General features: G+C 61.7%; 1 long non-coding RNA gene across 2 annotated transcripts in view; it reads right to left on the bottom strand.

The window, feature by feature from the left end:
* Positions 1-562: 562 nt before the first annotated feature.
* LOC138822850 (uncharacterized) overlaps positions 563-23,689 on the bottom strand; it is a 35,758-nt gene continuing 12,631 nt past the window's right edge. Inside the window, exons 2-3 of one of the 2 annotated variants that reach the window (XR_011370643.1) lie at positions 1,693-1,858; positions 563-1,473 (exon numbers count right to left, since the gene is read on the bottom strand). This is a non-coding gene — a long non-coding RNA (uncharacterized lncRNA). Of the gene's footprint in view, positions 1,474-1,692; positions 1,875-23,689 lie in introns of both variants that reach the window. The other variant, XR_011370642.1, reaches the window with a different exon arrangement.

Genomic DNA, 23,689 nt, shown 5'->3' with positions numbered 1-23,689 from the left:
CCCGCCCACGCCTCCCATCCACGCCTCCCGCTCGCGCACCACCCGCGCGCCCCACCTCCAGCCTCCCCGGCCGCCCAGCGGCGGGGCAGCGCGCTCTCCTGGGGTGGAAAGCAGCCCGACCACCTTTGGTGGCGGTCCGCAGACAGGTATGAGGTGGAAGACACTACACGGACGCACAGCTCACGCCAGCTCCGACCCAGGCGCTTCCTTCATAACTCGGGAAGGGACCTCGCCGCCAGGGCGCCGCCCGTGCGAACCCAGAAGGGGCCCGGCGCCATGCGGCCTCCCTGAAGTCAGGCTTCGCGCTCCAAGATGGCTGCCGGAGCTCCAGCCCACACATCCGAGTTTCTCACAGCAGGACAGGAGGATAGATGAGGGGCCGGGACCTCCTTCCGAAGGGCCACACCCCTCTTCAGAACAGGTTTAATGAGCAGAAGTAAGTGTTGTGGATGTGGTGCCAAGAGAGCCTTGAGTGCCCTACCCTGCCTCCTTACCATGAACGTCCTGCGGCGGTGTGTGTGTGTGCTTGCATTAGTGAACAAAGTTCTCCTCTTACTAGCTGTAAACCAGACTTTATTTGAAAAGAGAAGGGGTGGGGAGCCCTGCCCCACAGGAGCTGCGGCTCTTCTTGCGTGGACAAAACCATGGGTCTGCGGCCAGGTAGAACCCGGCTCCCAGCGCCACGGGGGGCCGTGCCGTGCCGCCGCTGTGCCCGGGCGGCGTCCCGGGGGCTGGAAGACGGAGCTCCCTGCGGCGTGTACGAGCATCCCCCGCCTGCTGGCACAGGCCCAGTTCCGGGGTCCCGCTGGGGTCACCCCGGGTGCTCACACTTGTCTCTCGTGGGGTGGGATGGTGGTGGTCTACGGAGAGTTCTGGAATCCAGGCCCCGTTTCGTTGGGTTGGGGGTCTTCAGCCAGTGGGTGGGGCCGGGAGCGTCCTGCTGCCGTGTCTCCCTCTGCTCCTGGCGGTCTCCATCTTCCTGGGCAGGGGACCCGCGGGGTCCGAGCCCTGGGGGCGGGGGCCGTGCCGGGGTCAGCGTGGGAGCAGGGGCAGGCCCTGGGGCTGGGCGCAGCCGCTGGACGGAGCGCCCCAGGCCGGTCTTGCTGGGGCGGGGCCGCTGGACGGAGCTGGCCCGCCCCTACCTCTAGATGTGGGTGCAGCCCAGGCTCTGAGCCGTAGGCGGGCTGTCCCGCTCCCAGGGTGGGCACGGCTGCCACCCGCCCTGGGCGAGTCCGGCCCGGGGTTTCCAGGAGACTCGGGGAGCACAGGGCGGCCAGTCCGAGTTGAGCCGGAGACAGGCGCTTACAAATGACCGCTGGAGCTGGGTGGGGATTAGGAGGGAGAGCGTATTTACATTTGCTGAAGGGCTCATTTGGGTGAGGGATGACAGGCCGTGCAGGCTGGCTTTCTCCTTTCCAGCAAACACTGCAGCTCTGCAGAGGTCAGATACAGTGCAAGGCAGACACCGCGGGGCTGGGGGGGTAGGGGGGACAGGGCTCTGCTAAGCTCCCCCTCCTCCTCCCCCTCCTCACCCCTCCCCTGGCTCCAGGGCTCCAGGCACCCCAGGGCAGCGGCCCACCCCCCAGACGTCCCGCTGTGACCAGGGCCAGGGCCGCGTGGGGCTTCCCACCACCCACACAGCTGGGGGGGGTGTGGGAGGGGGACACGCGGCAGGGGCTGGTGGAGTCTCACCCGCTTCTCCCCCGCAGACGGACGCGTTGAGCAGGGATGGCCCTTGCAGACCCCTGGGTGACTCCCTCCACACGGAGCAACTGTGGCCACGTTGGGTCCTGCGAGGCTTGGCACTCGGTTTATGCAGAACTGGACCTCGATCCCCCCGTGTTTACCTCCCGCGGGACTGGGAGCAGAGGTACCTGTCACAACCACTTGTGGAGATGGATCTCCAAAACACTTTTCACCAGGCTGACTCCTAGTTACCACCTTCAGCAAGTACCCTCCGTCCCAAGTGCTACCAGCTCCAAGCTGGGTCCTCCCTTCCCCCTTCCTCTCCCCGCCCCCCTCCTCTCCCCGCCCCCCCCCCCCCAGCACTATAACCCCATCAGAGAGGCCAAGGACAGCTCAGGCCCAGGGCCTGTGGTCTGGGGATTTAGGACAGAAAACAATGGGAGCCGTCTGGCTCTGCTAGCCAGCTGTGCGGCTGGGGTCTTGTGTGTAACCTCTCTGTGCGCCCGGCCCGTGAGGGGCGCAACGTGGAACCGTGCGTGGAACATGCCGGCGGTTGGGGTCGGTCAGGGCCCTTCCGAACCTGCCACACCTAGGCCATCCTGTCCCTGTCTACGCCCCTTCTCTGTCCCTCCAAAGTATGGACGACACATCCTGGCTCCAAACCCCGGCCTCGCGAGCAGACGGCCAATGTGAGTGATCACATGAACCCCTGAAGTGGGCGGACGTGCGGGGGGTAGCAGCAGGCATCCTGGGGTGTGTGTGTGCAGGTATACCGCTGCCCGGCCTGGGGGTCAGCACAGTGTGCCCCCAGGCCCCGGCCAGGAGCCCCGCGGGAGGCTGAGTGGCCGCCCCGGCCAGGGCGGGCAGAGAGGAGGCCCGAAGAGCTGAGGTCCTGGGCCAGGCCGGCACCACCACTATTCTGGGGTTACCAGAGGGGGGATCCCTCTGGTACGAAGCAGAACCGGTCACCTGTGGGGCAGCGCACCCACCGGGGACCGGAGCAGAACTGGGTGACCGCTAGGTTCTGTCCAGACAGCCATCCTTCCCTCCTTCCCTAACTCCCTCCTTCCTTCCCTCCCTCCCTCCTTCCCTCTTCCTTCTCTTTTTTCCACTGTGCTGCAAGCACTGACATCTAATAATAAAGTCTCATTGCTTTCACTTAATCCCCCTCCCCCCACTGGCCTTTTCCATTGTTGTGGGTTTTACGGCCGTGTCTACATAACCCCGGGGAGAGATTTCTTGCCATTAGAAACAGCTGTAACACACTCCGAGATGGCTCTGCTTCTATTTTAGGGCGCTGTGAGTTCCCACGTGATCCCAGTCCCTCTCATGGGGGGGAAGAGAACCAAGAGGCGCGCCCCGCGTGGACCGATCTCCCGTGGCGACACCTGCCGTGGCTGAGGTAGGATGCGCAGAGCCGCCGCGCGGGAGCCATCGCTCATCCCCACGTCCTCCCTTCCACCCCGAGCCGCTGGTGCCAGCCTTGCTCTACCCAGGCTGGCCCAGGCTCAGAGAGGAGAAGCCACGGGAGGACGGCTCGGCTCTCAGGCTGTGTGCGGCCTCTCCCACGGCGGCCCGGCCTCACGAGGAACGCCACGCGCCGGCCGCTGTAGTCCTGGCTACCGAGGAGGCTGAGATCCGAGGATCCCGGTTTGAAGCCAGCCTGGGGAAGAAAAGTCCCTAAGACCCTTATCTCCAATTATCCGCCCCAAAGCCAGAAGTGGAGCTGTGGTTCAAGTGGTAGAGTGCCTTGAGTTCAACACCAAGACCAGCACGTGTGCGCGTGTGCACACACACTTAAGTGACACTAAAATAAAATAAGACAAAGCAGAACAAAGTAAAATCAAATGACAGAAGAAAGATCCTGCCGGTACAGCGCAGAGCTCCCTCCACGTCGGGGCCCCGGGGTTGCGTGGCTGAGGAGACCAGCAACATGGCTTCAACCCGGGGATTTGAACCTAGCTCTCTTGAGCTTCCAGAAGCAACCCTCGAAGAGCACTCGAGGATGGGCATGTGCCCAGCGGTAGAGCGCCCAGGTTTCACGCCCGGCCCTGCTAACGGAAATCAACTGCACCCCTCCCGGACCCACGCAGGGCGGCCCTGCCCCAGCCTCCCACAGCCGCCCAGGGTGAGGTGGCTGCCACATGCGCGTGTGTCCGTGCCCCCACGGGACACCACGGGGCACAAGCCCAGGCCTTGGGAGACGTTTTAAATATGTGCTGAAGAGCTATTTTTACAAATAGTCCTACAGCGGGCGCCGGTGGCTCGCGCCTGTCATCCTAGCTACTCAGGAGGCTGAGATCTGAGGATCGCGGTTCAAAGCCAGCCCGGACAGGGAAGTGGTGAGACTATCTCCCATGAACCACCAGAAACACTGGAAGTGCAGCTGTGGCTTAAGTGGTAAAGCTCTAGCTTTGAGCAAAAAGGCTTTTTACAAAGCTCAGGGGCAGTGCCCGGCCTTGAGTTCAGGACTCCAGCCCCTCCCCCCATCTTTAGCCTTGACTTGGGAAGTCATCGCCTGCCACAGAAGCACCCCCTGGGACCCTGGGGTCTCTTAAAGGCCGTCACCGGTCAGGGGTGGGGCTGCGGGTCAGTGCCGTCCACCCCGCCGTCCGGACAGCTGGTCAATTGTGTCCGGCCGAATGCAGAAAGCACATGGCGGGCGCTCGCTCCACGTACACAGGCATTGTTCACCCTCCCGCCCCCACCCTGCGAAAGCGCCCTGGGAAGCCCGTAAAACCGCAGCGCGGCACCAACCTTCCTGTTTGTCCAGACCCGGCTCCCGAGGGAAGCGCATCACGGGGGGGGGGGGGGTCACGCCGGCTCGGGCCTGCCACAGGCAATGGGGGGCAGCAGCTCCGGGGGTGAAGGGCGGAGCCCTCACCTGCGCTCTCCTCGGAGGGTGGCCGGGCAGGTGCCCTGTGCCTGCGTGGCAGGAATTCGTCCATACCACAGGTGGGGTCCTTCCTGTCTTCAAGAGGGCGAGGCCTTGGGGGGGTCCTAGCAAATCACCCCGAAACACAGAGCCGTGGGCGGTATGCATTTCCCAGGACCCCGAGGGTTTACACCCAGGACCTGGTTTTGTCTGAAGCCCAAGCGTAAGTCCAAGCCGCCAGCCACTGGCTCCCGGGGGGGGGCAGGCCTGGCCCCCGCTTCTGCTGTCCTGGGTTGTAGCTGGCCCCATCTCTGCCCCCGACCCCCACGTTGGTGCATTTGGGGCCAGCTTCCCTCGGTGTGGGCCTGAGCTCTGAATCAAGCCCTGTTCTGACAGCTGCAACGTTGCCACTCAGCGTCTCCACACACGCGTGGACGCCGGAGGACGCCGTGCACCCGGCTGTGAGACGCTGGACATCACAGCGCTCGGCGGCGCCCTGCGGCCCCGGGGGGGGACGGCAGAGACACGTGTGTACAGACTGCGGGGCGGCCCGGGCGCAGCGCCCACAGCGGCAGGACAAGCCCTGGGCGCTGCCCGTGTCCCGTGTGCACTGTCCCATGTCCCCTGTGTGCTGCCCATGTCCCCTGTGCGCTGTCCCCATGTCCCCTGTGTGCTGCCCATGTCCCCTGTGCGCTGTCCCCATGTCCCCTGTGCACTGTCCCATGTCCCCTGTGTGCTGCCCATGTCCCCTGTGCGCTGTCCCCATGTCCCCTGTGCACTGTCCCATGTCCCCTGTGTGTTGCCCATGTCCCCTGTGCGCTGTCCCCATGTCCCCTGTGCGCTGTGTCCCCTGTGCGCTGTCCCGTGTCCCCTGTCCCGTGTCCCCTGTGCAGTGGGCTGTTCTCTTCCCCTGAGCAGAAGAGATCTAAGCACCCACCTTGTAGCACTGTGGGAGCAGTCAGAGTTCGTCGGGTATCCGGGTCACTTCCCAAAGGCCACCCGCGGGGTGGTGGGTGGTGAGAGCCGCGGGACAGGGGGAGGGGACAGCAGAGCCTTGGGGATGGCCACGGGGACACACGAAGGCCTACTGCACCCGTGAGGGGCTGCAGCCTGGATGTCCTGTGTGGACTCCCGGTCCTCAGGGGACTCGGGGCCTCTGGCCCCCCCGGGCCCAGTCCCAGGCCAGGTCTTCCTGTCTCCACTTCCGTCTCCTCCTAACTACAGGCACAAGCCAGCTCACCTACACCACCGGGCTGAGCTAGGGTCTTGCAGGACTCTTTCTTTATATGGCCACCGCTAGCTGGGATTAGAGACGTGAGCCACCGCGCCCAGACTGCTGGATTGTGTTTTGAGATAGGGTCTTGTTAAGGTTTTGCCCGGGGTCCAGCCACTCTTCCCACAGCGCCACGGTAGATGGGATGGTAAGGCCAGAGCCCTACACACTCGTACTTAAGGTCACCAGATTTCTTCCTTCTTGGTACACTGAGATCAGACGTCAAATTGAAGGGAGGGACTGGGGGGGGGCGTGGGGTGGGAGTGGCGGAGGGCCAAGGCACACCCCCCCCACCCCCCACCCCCGTCCTCCCGTCCCCAGGGTGGAGCAGGGAGGAGGAGGGCAGGAGGGCGGGAGTAGGGATGCGGGGGTGGGGCGGACAGACCGGTGCTTCCTTGCTTTGAACCCACAGACCTGCCCTCCCGTGTAGAGGAAGACTCGGCCTAGCCCCCGCGTGGAGCAGGGACGTCCTATTCTTTAAAGCAAGCCAGTTGCTTCACAGCCCTGCTTTGGACGACTTCAAAAACATAAAGGCTCACGAATCAAAGGCTTCCTGTTATAAATTCACTCCTCCACCTCAGGTGCTGCCTGGGCCGGGAGCCGGAGCCTAAGGTCCAGAAGGAACTGCAGATGCTCTAAAAATACTCTGCCCTGGGTGGCCTGCAGCTGCGGAGGGCATTTCACACATCCTGACACGCAGGATTCTCCTCGCTCCACAGCCTTCATGTCTTCGCTTCTTTGTTTAGTATTGGGAGCAGAGAGAGGCTAGGACGTGGGAGCAGAAGGCCGTGCAGCCGGCCACGTGTGCCCAACTCATTTTGTTTAAAGGATTGAGACTGCCAGGTGCTGGTGGCTCACGCCCGTAAAACTGGGTACTCGGGAGGCTGAGATCTGAGAAGCATGGCTCAAAGCCAGCCTGGACAGGGAAGCCTATGAAATTCTTACCTACAATGAACCATACCGAGAGGCTGGAAGTGGAGTTACGGTTCACGTAGTAGAAAGGCTTGAGTGGAAGAGCTGAGGCATGGCTCACAGGCCCTGGGTTCAAGCCCCAGGACCAGCAGAAAATTAATGAATTAACTAGTTAATTAATTGATTAGAGTGGTGCCAAAGAGCCCTGGAGCTGCCACCACTCTGTGGTCTTGGCGTGACCCCAGCCAGCCCGGGAGCCACGGCGGCCTCCAGGGGGCTCCACGGGCCCCATCCACCTGCCACGTAATGTGGGAGCAACGGCACCGACCCAACAGCGACACACGATGGAAATAAGAAACACGGAGCGAGCCGAGCGGCCGGCCGGGCGCGCGGAGCGCTTGGCTTTAGGGCTCCCTAAAGTAACATTATCTCGTTACAGACATTAACCTCGGGCCTCTCCGTTGCATATTTACTTTTATTGTTTTTTCATTCTGGGGAGGGATCCGTGGGAGACCCCGCTCTGCGAGAACGGGGTCAGGGGTCACACAAACGTTGGTTTTCAAGGTGGCCAAGTGCGCAGCCGCCTGGGGAACAGACCGTGCTCAGCACAGCCTGCTTTTCCATTTAAAAAGAGTAGCAAACCCCACACATTAGTAACGGCTGCGCGGCACGGTCCAGCGGGACACACGGCGCGGGGAGGGGCTGGACACCTCCTCCCTGTGGGCCCAGCCCGCCCTGCGTGGGGCAGCTCTGCGGGGCTGCTCCCCTCTCACCCCCCCACCCCTCCCTCCCCCATGTGGTCCCTGCTGCCCAGGCCGGCTGGAAACGCATCTCTCTTTGCTTATAGGGTTACTTTGGGGCTCTGCTTCAGATGGGGGGCTGGCTGCTTTCACCAGGAAGCCGGGGGGCTTGTGAGCCGGGGAGGGTGGGTCCACCTTCCCCCTGGACCCGGGCTGTGGCCCCAGGACCTCCCCTCCTGCTGTCACTGTGCACCGGGTGCCAGGCCGGCCCCGGCCCGCGCTGCCCCAGCTCTTGCTGCCTGAGACACCTCGTCAGGCCGCACAAGGCGCAGGGCTGGGGTTGGCTGGATACCTGTCCCAGACCCTGGCTCTTCCCAATGAATCCCTGACCGCCGTAGGAGCCCCTGGCTGTGCTGGTGCTGGGAAGGCCCAGGCCCGGGCCGCCAGGACTCTGCCATGTGGGTGGACGGACCTCGAGACCCCTACCTCCCTCTAACGGAGCAGGGCCGCCTCATGAGCTCACTGCCTGACACTCACTGCTCCACACACACCCCGAGCTCAGGAACAGACCGGGGCCTCCGAGTGTTCACCCCACACGGGGCCAGGGTAAATGAGCTGGCCACCGGCAGCCGCTGGGGAAAGTCTCCCCCGACCGGGCGGCAGGGATGGCCGCCTGGGCCCCCAGGGACCTGGAACTCTCTACCTTGGAACGCCAGGATGGCCTCTGTGACAGCAGAAGTTTTCAAAGCCCCGGGGTCCTGCATAGATTGTGCCCTTGGAAGTCACTTCACCCAGCTTTCCACAGACTCGGCTTCCCCCCAGAGGGATTACAGAAAGGAAATGATTTAGGATGCATCTGGGAGGCCCCAAGCGTCCATGCAGATTGATCTACATGTCTGGTACTAAGGAGTGACAGACCCAGCCCAGCCTCCAGGCAAAGACACGAGATGCAGAGGATTCTATTTGGTGGGGTGGAAGTGGGGCCGGCTCTATGGGCTGAGCAAAAGCTGTCGGTGCAGCCAGGCACCCATGGCTCATGCCTGTCATTCTGACTACCCAGGAGGCTGAGCTCCGAGGATCTCAGGAACTCATCTCTAATTAACTAGCAAAAAAGCCAGAAGTGGAGCTGTAGCTCAAGTGGTAGTGTGCCAGGCTTGAGAGAAAAGCAAAGAGGACAAGGCCCTGAGTTCAAACCCCAGTCCCATCCCCACCACCGCCCCTCATAGAAAACAGCAATGATTCTAGCTCAGCACACAGCTGCAGACAAGAGCGGCGGAGCACCTGCACCGCAGGCGGGCGCGGGCGCACTCAACCCGCGCCTACGGCCCCACGGCCCCACTGGGCAGCGTCCTGCACCGACAGGACAGGGCCTGCGACTCCCTAAGTGAAGCCCAGGCCAGGCTGGCGCGGGCAGCCTAGCTCAAGCAGGAAACATCCAGGCCGGGGTCCCCAGGCCCCGGGCCCAGCCCTTCCTCCTCACCAGGGGCCACGGCCCAGCATGCCTTGCCAGGCTTCCTGCTGAGCTCGGCCAATGAGAGGCACCCACAGGGGTGGGGAGGCGGGACGAGGAAGGGGAAGGGGTGTTACTCCCTGGCTTCCTTCCTACTGCGGCTGTGGGTTATGGCTGACCCCCCCAATGGCCCCCGTGGCCGTTTTCAGCCTCCCAGGGCCGTCCCTCCACACGCAGCACCCCGCACCTCACCCCCATTCCGTCGGGGTGGATTCTGTCTCCTGCTGGGATATAGACCAGAAAAAGCCTGCAGCGCGGGCGGGCGTGAGCGTGGCTGGGTGCCGCAGCGCCCGGAGAGGCGCAGGAACAGGGTGAGGGAGAGGGCGGGGGCAGGAGGCAGAGGCAGCGCCGTTTTTATCATCCTAATGTCTGCTCCCAGAGGTCCAGCCAGCTGGAAGGTGACCACATGGGGGGGGGGGTCCAGAGAAGCCAGGCTCAGGTGTGGTTCACAAGAGAATCTTCCAGAAATGGCGAATGAGTGTGGGGAAGGGAGGGGGCCTGGGCGGAGGCCAGTGCCTGTTGGAGGCTGTGACTGGGAGACAGGTGATTTCTGGGTACCCTCTCTTCCTGAGCCTCCCTCTATTCCTGGCCTCCCTCTCTTCCTGAGCCTCCTTCTCTTCCTGGCCTCGCTCTTTCTGAGCCTCCTCTCCCTGAGCCTCCCCTTCCTGGCCACCCTCTCCCTTGGTGTGGGGGCTGTTGCCCTAAAGAACCACAAACCTGAGAGCCCCCCACAGCTCTGCAGGCCGGACGGGACGGCCTGAGCGCAGCCTTGCTTCCCTGCGGCGATCTCTGCGTCTGCAGCGGCCGCCTCGGCCGTGGACACAGTCCACAGATGTGTGGCGCCCTCCCTCCAAGATGGCGTTTGCACGCATGACCTTCCTTCCTTCCCTCTGGGCTGGTCCTGCCTACAGCACAGCCGTGCCCCATTGTGGGATGGAGCAGAACCTCCTCAGCCATGGGGGCGGGCCAAGGGGGGAAGGGTGTCGGGGGAGGGAGGGGGCCCAGGGGAGGGAGGGAGCCACAGTGGGAGGGAGGGGGCCACGGGGGAAGGGGGAGCCACGGGGGGGTGGGGAGCCACGGGGGAGGGAGAGGGTCCGGGGGAGGGAGGGGCCACACCCTCCAGGCCCAGGGAGGGCTCAGGCTGCCGCTGCCCTGATACAAAGTCTGCCACAGGTGCTGCCTGGCCGTGCCTTCAAACACGTGTGCATGCGTGCATACACGCGCCCGGGACAGGGCCCGGGACAGCCAGGTCCCAGGGAGACGAGGGACCCTTAGGACTAGATTCAGAAGTTGGCCGCTTGGGGCAGGATGAGCGTGGAGGAGGGCAGGAGGAGGAGGCCGGTCCTCACCTGTCCCGCCAGGCACACCCCTTTGAGACGCTGTCTTTGATGCAGAGTCTGGTCCTGGGAGAGAGCCGCAGCCGGCCCCTGACCCTGACCCCCCTGACCCCCTCAGAGCTTCCAGGGTGGCCAGGCGACATTCCCCTTGTTTATGTGACCGCCTGTGGCATCTTCTCACCGCAGCACCACAAGGACTGGCGCCCGTGGGTTCTCGGCCTTTTGTTCCCAGCGGCCTCCTTGGTGGCAATGCTCCCGTTTGCTCTCCTTCCTCGGTTCTCCACCTGCAGCCTCTAAGAGGCCCGGGACGGGCCCCCCGCACTGCCCGGCTGGTGCGCCGCAGGGCAAAGCCCGGCCCGGGACGGGGCCCTGCACTGCCCGGCTGGTGCGCCGCAGGGCAAAGCTACCGGATGAGCTGCTCCCCGGTGCCACCCCCACTTCCAGCTCACGCCCATCAGAAATCATGCAGCCCTCACATGGGGGTGAGCGAGCCTCCTGGGGGCGGCTTGGAATAAAAGCCAGCACAGGGGCTGCATTGGGCGGGCGAGGCCTGTGCTGTTCTGACCTCTGCAGGGCACAGGGGAGGGAGGGAGGAGCCCATGACGCACACAGGGGTCCCCTGTGCTTCTGGCAGTGCCCTGGGCCTTCCCAGCAGCCTCCAGGCTGGAGAAAGCCCCGCCATCGTGAACTCACCGTGAGCCACTGAGGGCCTCCACCTCCCCGGCCCCTGAGCAGGTGTTCACCGCCCGGCCGAGGTCTCCCTGCTTACATAACCCTTGTTCCATTTGGAGGGATGAAAAATCTCTCTGTGGTTTATTGTAAACAGGCTTAAGTTCACCCAAACATGGAAAACCAAGGTCAGCAGGTTATTCATGGGCCTCTCTCTCCTCTGCCCACCCAGTCCATCTGCAGCTGTGGACACCTCCCCACCCCCACACCCCCAGACTCAACCTGCCTGCCAGGCAGCCAGGCTCAGGGCCTGTGATGACAGTCCAGGGCCCACTCCACAGCCTGCAGCCCTGTGGTCCAGGTCTCTCCCTGCACCTTCTAGAAGGCACAGGGTTGGGGATGAGGATCTGAGATGCCACCAGGAGTCAAAACTTGTTGACGGAAAGGCAATTATTGCTTATGACAGAAGGGGTTAGGAAATGCAATCCTGTCACCACCAAACCTAGGGAGACTCCACGTGCGGGTAAGGCCACCACATCTTTGTTTTTCAGCTCCCCACGAGTACACCCACTGCAGAACCCCAAGAGAGTCTCTCTCAGCCCCGGGAACAAACCAAGAGGGTGGGAGCAAGACTGAATCCTTCAGCCTCCAGAAGTGGTCAGGCCATGGTGCTGAGGGGTGGCCCTGCATGTCCACCTGTGTGCACAGAGCTGGCCTGACCAATGCCTGGACAGCAGGCTCCAGATGGGACCTGAGCACCATGAGAAGGTCTGGTCACCAAGGATGGCTTGGCGGACACTGGGGTGGGAGTGAGGACCAGGAGGATGGCTGGGGGGGGACCAGGAGGATGGCTGGGGGGGGAGGAACAGGAGGATGGCTGGGGGGGGAGGACCAGGAGGATGGCTTGGGAAGCATGAATGGGACCAGGCAGATTCTCAAGACAGCTACAAGCTGTCCAATTACTGAGGACAGCATTGGAACACTTAACAAATGCCCCAAGCTCCACAGATCCTACTGTGAAACAGGCATAGAAAGGGCGCCCAGCCCTCAGTGGGCAGAGTGGTTTCCCTGAGCACCAGGTCAGGCGTTTCCTTTGCCTTGGTGTGTAGATGCTCCGGTGTCTCTCACTGACTCCGAGACGGGCAGAGCAGAGAACCCAGGGGAGTGCTCAGGACTGGTCTGGCTCCGTGGAGGCAGCAGGAGTGAGCCCAGCCTGGGGGGGAGCTGGGGAGGGCAGGACACAGCAGGGATTCTCTGGGCAGTGCCCGTGCTCCTCGGGGGGAAGGTGGCCCCACACCTCACACCCGCCCAGGTGTTCTGACGGCTCCCTGTCAGGTGAACACACCGTCCTTGCTTCTACTCTAACAGGACTGGAGCAGCCTTAGCTTCCCCAGCTGCTGGTACAATCTGTAAGCCCCACAGGCAACCCAGTACAGAGCGGACACCAGTCCAGACCCTGCCCTCACCAGCTGTGAAGGACCAAGTACTCGCCCCTGTAAGCCTCAGTTTCCCCGTCCACACAGTGGGGATGATGGGACCCCCTTCTCTAGAGGGAAATGAATTGTGCCACATGATGTATGATCCCCAAAAATGACTTCAACAGTGGTAGCTGATGTAGCTTCCATGATGGTGGTGGTGGTCATGGTGGCGGTGGTGGTCATGGTGGTGGTGGTGGTGAATGTCTTAACGCTGGTGGTGATGATGGCAGTGGCAGTGGTGCTGGTGCTGGTGAACTCTAGCTTCGGGTTCTATCTTGTTGCAGGAAGACGCCCCCCCTTCCTATCTCTCTAAAAAAGTGGAGGGTGCCATTGTGCTTTACTCCCCCCCCCAGGTGGCCACCTCTACCTGGCCCCCTCCCTTGCCACTTCCTTCCCGGGCAGCTGGGCCCTAGGAATGTGCCCAGGGCCTGGATGACCGGGTCTTTGCTCATCCTACACAGCAGCTTCAGTAAACACAGGAAATGTGGTTTTGTTCCCACACACGCTGTACAAGACTCCAGTGAAGAGAACCAGCTACTTCCAAAGTCTCAAGCCCAGACTCCAGGTGGACCTCCCCTGAGGCTGCGTGCAGATGATCCCCCAGCCCCAGGGGAGACCTTCCAGACTGGGTGAGGAGGCGGGTGAAAGCTGGTGGCAATCACGCCATGCCCTGAGACCAGTGGTCACTCACCAGTGATGGTGGGCACCACACCACGCATCCATCCTTCATGAGGAAGCACCAGGTAGTGACCAGGGAGCCTCAGGCACCAGTATGGACAAGTCTATAGTCCTGAGGTCAAAGCCTGGCACTGCTGGTTGGAGCTGTTTGATGTTGAGTCACTGTGCCTCAGTTTCCCCATGCCCAAAGCAGGCAGCAATGGTGGAACCCATCTGTGAGAATTGTCATGGAGATTGAGGGAGGGACACATTTTGACTTAGGATTCATGGGCAGCTCTGTGGAAGGATGGACTGAATAGTTGGGTGGATGGCTTATGGATGGGTGGGTGGATGAGTGGTTGAGTGAGTGGGTAGGTGGATGTTTGAGTGGATGGATGGACGGGTGGGTGGGTGGATGGATGGCTGAATGGCTGGGTAGGTGGATGGATGGATGATGGATGGATGGGAAGGTGGATGGAGTGATGGGTAGATGGATGGGTGGGTTGGTGGGTGGATGGATGGATGGGTGGATGGATGGATGGGTAGATAGATGGGTGGCTGGCTGGATAGGTGGATGGGTGGATGGATGGCTGGGTGGGTGGATGGATGGGTGGGTGGGTGGGTAGATGGATGGATGGTTGGGTGAGTGGATGGATGGATGGGTGGGTAGATGGGTGGGTAAGTGGATGGATGGATAGGTGGGTGGATGGACAGATGGATGGGTGGGTGGTGGATAGATGGATGGATGGATGGGTGGATGGGTGGGTGGATGGCTGGCTGGGTGGGTGGATGGATGGATGGGTGAGTAGGTGGATGGATGATGGATGGATGGGTGGAGGGATGGCCTGGTGGATGGATGTGTGGCTGGCTGGCTGGGTGGATGGATGGATGGGTGAATGGGTGGGTGGATGGATGGATGGCTGGCTGGATGAATAGATGGATGGGTGAGTAGGAGGATGGGTGAATGGATGCGTGGCTGGGTAGATGGATGGCTGGGTGGGTGGATGGATAGATGGGTGGGTGGGTAGATGGATGGATGGGTGGGTGGGTGGATGGATGGGTCGGTGAGTAGGTAGGTGGGTGGCTGGCTGGCTGGCTGGCTGGGTGGGTGGATGGGTGGGTAGGTGGATGGATGGATGGGTGGGTAGGTGGGTAGGTGGCTGGCTGGCTGGGTGTGTGGTGGTTGATAGGTTAGTGATGAAGGATAGGTGAGCGATTCAGTCTTTCCTTTTCATTTGCTCAGGCCTCCGTAGAGCCTTGTAGTCTGTGTAGTTCCCTCTCCCTCTATCTGCCAGGAAAGCACTTGTTTCTGACTCTTCCCAGCAGCTACTGAAGGAGAACTGCATTTCTGCACTACTGAAATAAAGGCGTGTGGGCTGGGTAAACCGGGCCCCAGAAGTAAGGTCTGATGCTTGGTTTTTAATAACGGTGGTGACAGTAATAGCAATGTGAGCCCAGTGTGGGTGGTTCAGGTTCCCAGCCGCTCAGGAGGCTGAGGTCTGACAATCGAGGTTCGAAGCCAGACAGGGCAGACAAGTCCTCAAGAGTCTTATTTCCGGTTAACCAGTAAAGAAGTGGGAAGCAAGCCGGGCGCCGGTGGCTCACGCCTGTCATCCTAGCTACTCAGGAGGCTGAGATCTGAGGATCGCAGGAAAGTCTGTAAAACTCTTATCTCCAATAAGCCACTAGAAAACAGGAAGTGGCACTGTGGCTCAAGTGGTAGACGCTCGCCTTGAGCTGAAGAGCTGAGGGACAGCGCCCAGGCCCAGAGTTCAAGCCCCACGACCGACCAAAAAAAAAAAAAAAAGAAGTGGGAAGCATACAGGCCTGGCTCAAGCCGTGCATCTTGGAGTTCAAACCCCAGTTCCAGCACAAAATAATTATCATCAATAATAATAATGCTGTGCTGAAGGAGGAGGCAACGGTGACTTTGATGACAATGCACTAAATGAACACTGTTTTAAAACAGAGTCGGAGGGGTGGGTGGAGGGAGGGAGGGGAAGGGGCTCCTGACGAGGAACTTGGCGTGGCTGGAAGCATTCTGCATTTAAACCCCCGCGCGGCACTGCGGCTGTCATCCCTGCCTGCAGATAGGGAAACTGAGGCACCTGCGTGCGCTCACTTTCTACTAAGATCCACATCAGGGCTTTGATGTGAACCTGCCCCTCACGCATGCCGGGCGTCTGCGGCCAGCCGCGCTTCCTTCCTCCTCCCGCCGTGGCTGGGCCGGGCAGCGTGGCTGAGGCTGGTCCCGGTCGGCTGGCTGCCTCCACGTGGCCTGAGCCAAGGACCGCGAGCCACCGAGCCTGCTGGGCCTGAGAGCCCCGCCACCCGGGGCTCGGGCAGTGGAGAGGTTTCCCTTGCGGGCGGGCAGCGGAAGGAAAGCTCAGATGTGGGAGATGAGTCACCCAGATTCTGTCATAACAACAACAATAATAAAATAATAATGCTGGCACTATCTGGCATCTGGGCCAAGCCAAACAAACGGCCGGGAGCGAGGAGCGGCGAGCTGGAGAGCTGTTGTTTTAGTTTATGGCTCCCTGGGCAGTTTACGAGGCCCATGGTCACCAGCTAAGTGGACGGCGTGGTCGGTTCTGTTAGGCCTGGGCGCCTTCCAGGCCTCAGTGGTCGAAGGAAATCCACAGAGTAACCCCCCTCCCCCGCCACTGTGTCCCAAGACACGAGCTCCTTGGTGATACCTTGGCCACCTCCCATCCCCCACCATGCTCTCCTCAGCGGGTCCCCAACTCTACCCAATGGTGATGGGCTCTACTCAAGGGGCGGGGCAGAGCGACCCCTGGTCCTGGACCTCAGGAAACCTCAGGGCGTGTGCCAGGCTCAGCCCTGGGGAGCTGGTGGCCCAGACGGGGGTGGCCGTGCACAGACAGCGGGGGTGTGGCCAGACCTCCCCACTTTCCACCTGGGGGGCAGGGGTCCAAGGGGAACTTCCGGCCGGATGGGGCTGACGTGGAGCCTGGGAATCTGTGATTTTTCTGCTGCTGTGCAGACAGCACCCACGTTCCCGACTCTCTCCCTCATCCCCATAGGTCTGGCCGCGGCCCCTTCGGCGCTGGGACTGGGGTGCACCAGCCCGGACACCCCCAGGTCCCCCACTGGTGGAGCCTCTGTGTGTGCAGAGAGAACCGTCGGCTCTGGGGCTGCTGACAAGGCAGACCCTGTGCCAGGAGGATTTGCATCAAAGCCTTCTCAACTTTAATGGTGTATGACATTTTTTGAGACAAAATACGGCTTAGCTAATCATATTTTAATAGCTCTACCTTCATAAGTGGCCCGTCTCGGAGTATCGACAGTAATATCTTAATTTCTTAGCTCTGATGAGTCTCCTTCTAACCAGGTATTCGATTTCTCCATTTATACAATTCGCTCCCAGATGTCGGATGCCAGGGCCTCTAAGAACAGCTCTGCGAGTGGACTACTTCATATTGGATGTCAGTTTGGGTGTTCCACTCAATTTCCTGGACCGAGGTAGAAACTCCCCTCCTCCAGACAGAATAGCCAATCAGGCCACGCGGCGGCCCAGCCCGGATTGCCGTGCGCACCACGTGAGCGGCTTCTCTGATTTCGGACATGCAAATGTGGAGCAGATGTAGGAAAAGTGTGTCATTTATTTCCAAATGCAACAGTTATCAGGCTAAGCAACAGAGAGGGGTAACTGGCCGGGGCCGTGTTCACGAGCCGGTCCCTGACGCGGGAGCCTGCTGGGCAGCCAAGGCTGCCAAGGGTGGCGGGGTGGGCGTCGCTGGTGGAGCTAGTCAGACCTGGGGCCGGCGGCGGGCTCTGCCCTGGGCTCAGTGCTGGCCTGTTCCGGAAGGAAGGTGTGCAGCGGGCAATGCAGGCGCCAGGCTCGGCTGTCCAGCCCCCATCCCGGCCGGAACCCTGTGCTTCATTCTGCGAGGTCACTCAGGGCCTTGGGACTCAGAGAAGATTCTTGATCTTGGCGCTGCCTGCTGGGCGATGTTACCGCTGGGGAAAGACTCCCGGGGTACAGAGGCGGGGGAAGACCACTACCCCGATATCCAGCACCCCAGGGGACCAGCCCCAGCCTGGGCGGAGGGTAGGACGTCCGGGTTGGAAGGCATGGACAACGCAGGGCAGTCTTCCTGTAACGTAAATGGGGCAAAGGACATGGCCCGTGTGCTCCGAGCCTCCCAGGAGGCAAGGGGAAAGTTCCCCTCACCCGGTACTGCTTATCCTTGGTCGGAGCATGGAGGAGACGGGCACGAGAGGCTTCTGCAGACAAACAAAGCGCCACGGGGGCAGGAAGGAGGCTCCTGGGTCAGACCCGCTCTCCTGGGATCTCTCTGAGCCTCAGTTTCCCCTTCTGTCAAAGGGGAGGCTGGACTCGGGAGCTAGCGATTTCTCTCCCCTCTCCCTGCAGGGAGTCTGGAGGATGAGGCCAGGGCTGACCCCACCCGAGGCCAGGAGAGCAAGGCTGCGCGTGAGGCTCGAGTGGAACTTGCGCTGTCGGGCCGGGAGGCCGTGTGGGGCGGCGTGGGGGCCGCTCCGGCCTCTTCCTGGTCTGCCAGCCGGAGTGAGGGCTGCATGGTGAGCCGGGCCTCGTGGGCAGCGGTGGCCCCGCTGGCTGTGTGCCCCGGCCTGCGATCCCCGCGCCTCATCCAGGAGGCCATCGCCAGGCTCCGGAACTCCAGAGCCCGGCGGCCGTCCAGCGCCCTGGCCGTGACTCGGGGTGAGCCAGCCGAGACGGACAGGCTCACCGTCCCGGGAGGACGCGTCGGAAACTTACTTGGAGGAGCCAGGCGCCGGTGCCCACGCCTGTCACCCCAGCGACTCGGGAGGCTGAGATCTGAGGAGTGAGCACCAAAGGCAGCTCAGTCAGAAAAGGTCCATCCAATTAACCGGCAAAAAGCCGGAAGCGGAGCTGTGGCTCAACTGGTAGAGCACTGAGCCCTGAGCACAAAAGCCACAGTGGGTGCTCAGGCCCTGAGTTCAGGCCCCAAGACCAGCACAAACCTTGAAAATCATCATTAAAATACCACCTGGGAGGCCCACGTGTGGCCAGCCCCGCTGCCCCCCCGGGGCTCAGGCAGCGGGGTGGACGGTGCCCCGGGGCCTGCACAGCGGTGGCCAGAAGGCTCCGGGCCCTACTGCCTGCGCCCACCTCTGTGCTGCGGAAGATGGGGTGCGCACAGCATGGCGGCCGCTGCCCTCCCCCCGCATCCACCTGCGGCTTCGGGCTGTGCCGCGCCCGGCAAGGAGCAAGGCAGCCCTCTCCCCCAGGACCGCTGGCCTTCATGCGTCCTAAACTGGAAATGCTTCTCCCTCCCCAGTTTCTGGGGCCCCGACTTCTGGAGTCACAGTCCTAAGAGTAAAAGCCAAAACATGGTCTCCAACGCTTCCCGCAGGGCGGGCGGCAGGGCGGGGCGGCGGGGTGGTGGGCTGCGGGGAGGCAGGGCCGCGGGGGACCCCCCCCCAGGTCGATTCTCAGCCCCGGAAGCCTTAGATGTGCATGTAGGTATGTTTATTTGGTTTTCAGCTGTGTTTTTCACTTAAAATCAGGGTGGCATGTCTGATCTCAAAGGGTAAAGCAGCTGGCACACACACTTGGCACGCCTTCCGATCGGGTTAACATCCACAAACGGCTTCTCCAGAGGATTCCCAATCTCACTCCGCAAACGCAGCTCCACACAGCTCCTCCCGACCGACCGCTAGCAACAAGCCTGGGTGGGTTTTTTTTTCATTTGAAAAGAAAAAAGAAAAGAAAAACTTGCCCAGCCCTTTCATGGGAAAACGAGCCGGGCTCTGTGTATCTTTCTGCCACATGAAAGCAGTTCTGCCTTCACTTGTGATGGCCCTGACTACAAAGACAATATCTCTAATTAAAATTGGTTTGGTGGTGTGCGTTGCTTTCAAAGGAAACCATGGACGCAGCACTTGTGACTCATTACCCTCCTTGCAGGGATGAGCCCCCGTTCGGCCTGGTTATTCAGCCCCTTTTGGCAGAGACCCTGATCCTGGCAGCAGGAGGCGGGGTCAGCTGGGAGCCTAGTCAGGTTCCAGAAGGTGGCTTTCTGCTGTGCCATTGGGTGTGGCTCTGGTGGACTGTTCTCCTCTGTGTGTGTGTGTGCGCGCGCGCACGCACATGCGTGCCGGTGCTGGAGCTTGAACTCAGGGCACAGCCCTCTCATCTGCCTTTTTCACCCTCAGGATCCAGGCTCCAGCCACCGGCGCCTAGCGTGGGGTTATTCCCAGGTGATGGAGCCCCTGCGTACTCGGTGAGTGCTGGAGGCCCGGCCGCGGCTTCAGGGCGCAGGGCCCAGCCCCAGGGAAGCCCAGCTGCTTGGCACAGCCCCGCGAGGGCTGGGGCGGACTCTCTGTTTACTGCTTGCCCGGGTGGATCTGGGATCACGTGGCTTTCGGGAACTGTTTCCAGCCAAGGAACAAGATCGCCGAGATCCAGCCTGACATGTTAGCGAAATTAGTGCTTAGCAATAGTTTTGAGAATTCTGTGGTTGGGCGTTTTGTGTTTTGTCCTCTGCCAAAAAAAAGCTTGCTAACTTCTTTGCCTCTCTGCTTCCTGAGAGGAGAAACAGGAGGCGTCCAAAGCATTCGCACGCTGCCTGGCCAAGTCCTGCGCCAGCCGGAGGCTCGGGGAGGAAGGCTCCTCCACTCTGGCTGTGCTAGCAGAGACACACACACACACATACACAGACACACACACACACACACGGCATCACTCACACACACACAGACACACACACACATACACATGGAGTCACACACACACACAGACACACACACGGCGTCACTCACACACACACACACACAGCGTCACTCACACACACACACACACACACACACACGGCGTCTACCACCTGGTCCTAAACACAGCCCCCCTCTCCCCTGCCCCTCACGCTCCCACCCACCACAGAGGGAAGCTGGATCTTTGGTTTTTTGAAGTAACGTGGCATTTCCCATCTCTTCCTTCCTCACCAGCAGCGCTGGACCAGCTAAGCGAACCAGGAGGAAATGCTACGCAGCCAGCAAAAAGAGCTCATCACTGGCAGGAAGACAGGACCGGGTCGCACCACGGAGCTGTGTGCCTTCACGTTGGGCAATCACACGTTGTTTATGAAAATAAAATGTATTTTACTGGGCAGAGCAGCTGCCTAGTAAACACGAGGCCCTGAGTTCAAATCCCAACAAAAACCAAACAAACGAATTTTATCTCATGAACCTAAAGGAACTGGAAAAGAATAAAGGTGGCTAACTAGAGGCGGCGGCGCTGGGGCCCGCGTGGCAGAGCGCCAGCCTTGAGAGGAAGAGCCAGGGGAGTGCGCAGGCTCCACAGCCGCAGCTGGATTCTAACCCTGCTGCACAACTACTTAAAGATCATCAAAATTAAACAAAAGAGGGCAAGGCCCTGAGTCCAAGCCCAGGTCGAGCAGAAAGGAAAGGTGAGGCAGAGGTGGCCAGGGTGGATGGGCCACAGGTCAGCGCACATGTGTGCAACACACGCACGCCGTGTGTGCACATTCTATTATATTGTGCATACGGCAGTTAGCACGCATGTATCTGCAGCCTGACCATCTCTAATCCAGAGATCTGAAATCCAAAGGATCCAAAATCCAGACTGTGGGAGGGACAACAGGACGCCCCAGCGGAGCTTGTGCGGCCGCCCCGGCAGCCTCAACGGAGGCGAGACTCAGCCGGGAATCAGCATGGCGGCGTCTGAAGAGTCACGCGCGCGAGCGGAGGGCAGGGAGCCGCCCCGCAAGCCACCCGGCTACCGCGTGAGGAATGAGGGGAGTGTGCTCCACACCAGCTCACACCACTCCACACTGCCCCGCACTGGTTCACCGCTCCAGCCATCCCTGATGCCAGGCCAGGTGTTAAACCTGCTCAGCCGGGAAGTTCGAGGCGACACCACTGAGCACAGCGAGGCGACCCGGGAGCGAGGGAAGAGAACAGGAGCGTCCAGGCCCAGCTCCGTTGGGAAGGAACAAGGAGAAGAAGCTGGCGGCTGCGGTCGGGGGGAGAGCGGAGCAATTGCGGAGCCCACGCGGGTCAGGGGAGAGCCGAGAAACGCCCCGGACATCGGCGTCAGCAAAGGCAGTGCTGGACGGAACAGAGAAGCCCCCTGAAGCGCGGCTGACCAGAGCCACACAGCCACGCAGAGCCCAACCCCGCAGACAACTCCAACCTAGTGACGAGAGGCGGCCCTGCCTCCGGGGCCCCTCCTCCACGCGTGGACCGGCCCTGAGCTCCAGCGGCCTGCATCCAGACACATCCTCACCGGGGATGGCGGCTCACGCCTGTAATCCCAGACACCCTGGAGGCTGAGCTCCGGCGACCGCGGTGCACAGCCGGCCGGGCCGGGCGAGTCCGTCGGCGCCCTCTCCACCGCTCCACCGGAGCCACCAAAAGCGCTGCCCTGCGGGCACCGGACAGCGAGCAACACCGCAGCCCTCCCTCCAGCCCGGGCAGCCATGTTGTACCTGAAAACAGAAGGGGCCTGGTTGCCGGCGAAGATGGGCGTGAACTCCAGGTCCACGTGCAGTCACGTCCACCCCAGCCCACGCTTCAATCACACAGCCCGCAGGGTTGTAGAACTTCCCCAACGTGCACACACACGTGCACACAGATGCGGGTACACACACAGGCAGGCCTGGGCACACGGAGACACACGTGTGTATACACATGTGCACACACACAGCCAGCAACACTTCTCACCCCAAGTGCCCCGGCCTCAAGCTCTGGGCACTGTAGGTGCCGTCTGCCCCCCGAGACTTGTCCCCCAAGACACCGGGGAGCCCGCCCCACCCGCGGGCGCTGGGCAGACCTCCACTGTCTGGACATCAGCCAGGCTCCGGCAGGACACTGGAGATCTCGGAGGGAGCAGTGCCAGGACTCGAACCCCAGGCCGCTGTGCCCAGAGCCGGCTAAGGGAAGAGCCTCAGCACGCAGGCGTGCGTGTGTGCATGAGCACGCGCACGCGCGCGCACACACCCCATCGGCAGCTGTGAAAGGCCCCTTTGTGCCAGGGACGGCCGGCAGGACACAATGCCCTCTTGTCCGGGCCTCCCGGCCCCGCCTGGGAGGAAGGGAGCAATTTTGCAGTGGTTTTCGCGGGGCGGTGGATTCGGTGAGACTTGGGTTTCGTGGCCCGCACCGCGGGCGGGGCCTCGCTCACAGACGGCCGGCCTCGGCCCGGAGCCGCGCTCATCCGTCACCCCAGCTGCTCGGGAGGCTGAGATCCAAGGGTGGCAGACTGAAGCCAGCGTGGGCAGGAAAGTCTGCAAGACTCTGACCTCCATCAAACCAGCACACGTGGTAGATTAACCATGAGCGGACAAAAACACTCAGAGACAGCATCCGGGCCCAGAGTTCGAGCCTCAAGATGGCACAAACACAGAACCAGCTCGCGAGGAAACTGTTTTCCGTTCACTGGAGGGGTGGAAGCGGGTGGGGGGGGGCTCTGTGGCCTCCGGGTCACCCCAAAGGCAAACCTAGAACCAATTCAAAGAAGCAAAACCGGCGTCTGAAACTTTCTTTGTGCGCTGCTCAGAGTGCGGGACGGACACGGACTCGCGTCGTGCCAGGGCCACGGGCGCCGGCGGAGGCCCGCGCGGGCCTCGGGACGCCGCTGCGCCACAAAGTACTATGCAGCAGGGAACATGACCAGGCCCTGGCCCGGCCCGCACCTCAGCCTCACACACGGAACGCGGGGCAGGGAGCCGTACACACAGCCGGATTCTATCCACCCGCGGTCCCCCGCCGGTGCAGACAAGCAATGCCCAGTCAGGGCTCGTGGGGAGGGGCAGTGGAGGGGGCTGCATCTGCATCTGCACCCCTCCCCGCCCGCCCGTGTTCTGCCTGGGAAAAACACCGAGCCAAGCTCATCTGCAGACTTCTTTGCAGACATCTCGCATCCCAATAAGGAGGTTTACCTAAGAAACACGTAAGTGGCTTTTTTTCTGGTTCTCTGCGGCTGCGTAACCAATCCCACCAACAGGGAGCGGCTTCGAGAACCGTCTTCCGTGATTTCTCTCAGCTTCCCCGGGCCTGGTGTTGTGGGGGCTGGGCTGGGCCGCGGGGCTCCGGCCCCTGTGGCGTATGTGGCCAGTCGGTCCCTGCCAGCGGCCACACAGGCTCTGCAGAGGTGTCTTTGCCCCTGGGGGGGGCGCCTGGCTGGGGCACGCACACAGCAGGGGGGGGAGGCTCCCAGCTCTTCAGGGAGGAGCACGAGAAGGTGCGCGCTCCCCACAGCCCCCACACGCCAGTCATTCCCCGGTGTGCTGACCCACACTCGTGGCCGGGCAGGATCCTGCTGACCTCCGCCCACCCTCCCCCTCCCGATCCACCTCCTCTGCCGCTTTAGCTCTCTACTCCCCTAACTCCAGCCACGCAGGCCTCCTCCCAAATCCTGGAAATACTACGCTGCTGTGACCTCAGGACCTTTCCACGTGCTATTGATTTCTTGCCTCCCCTTTCTGCCTCTCCTTGTTTTTGAAGCCTTGGCTCACGGGCACCTCTCAGGTACAATCTCCCCCTCCCATCCCTCCATCCCGTC

This window comes from Dipodomys merriami, unplaced genomic scaffold (assembly GCF_024711535.1).
Source record: "Dipodomys merriami isolate MVZ:Mamm:240054 unplaced genomic scaffold, mDipMer1.0.p SCAF_116, whole genome shotgun sequence".
In the NCBI taxonomy this organism is placed as follows: Eukaryota; Metazoa; Chordata; class Mammalia; order Rodentia; family Heteromyidae; genus Dipodomys; species Dipodomys merriami.
This window is presented reverse-complemented; position numbering and strand designations above follow the sequence as displayed.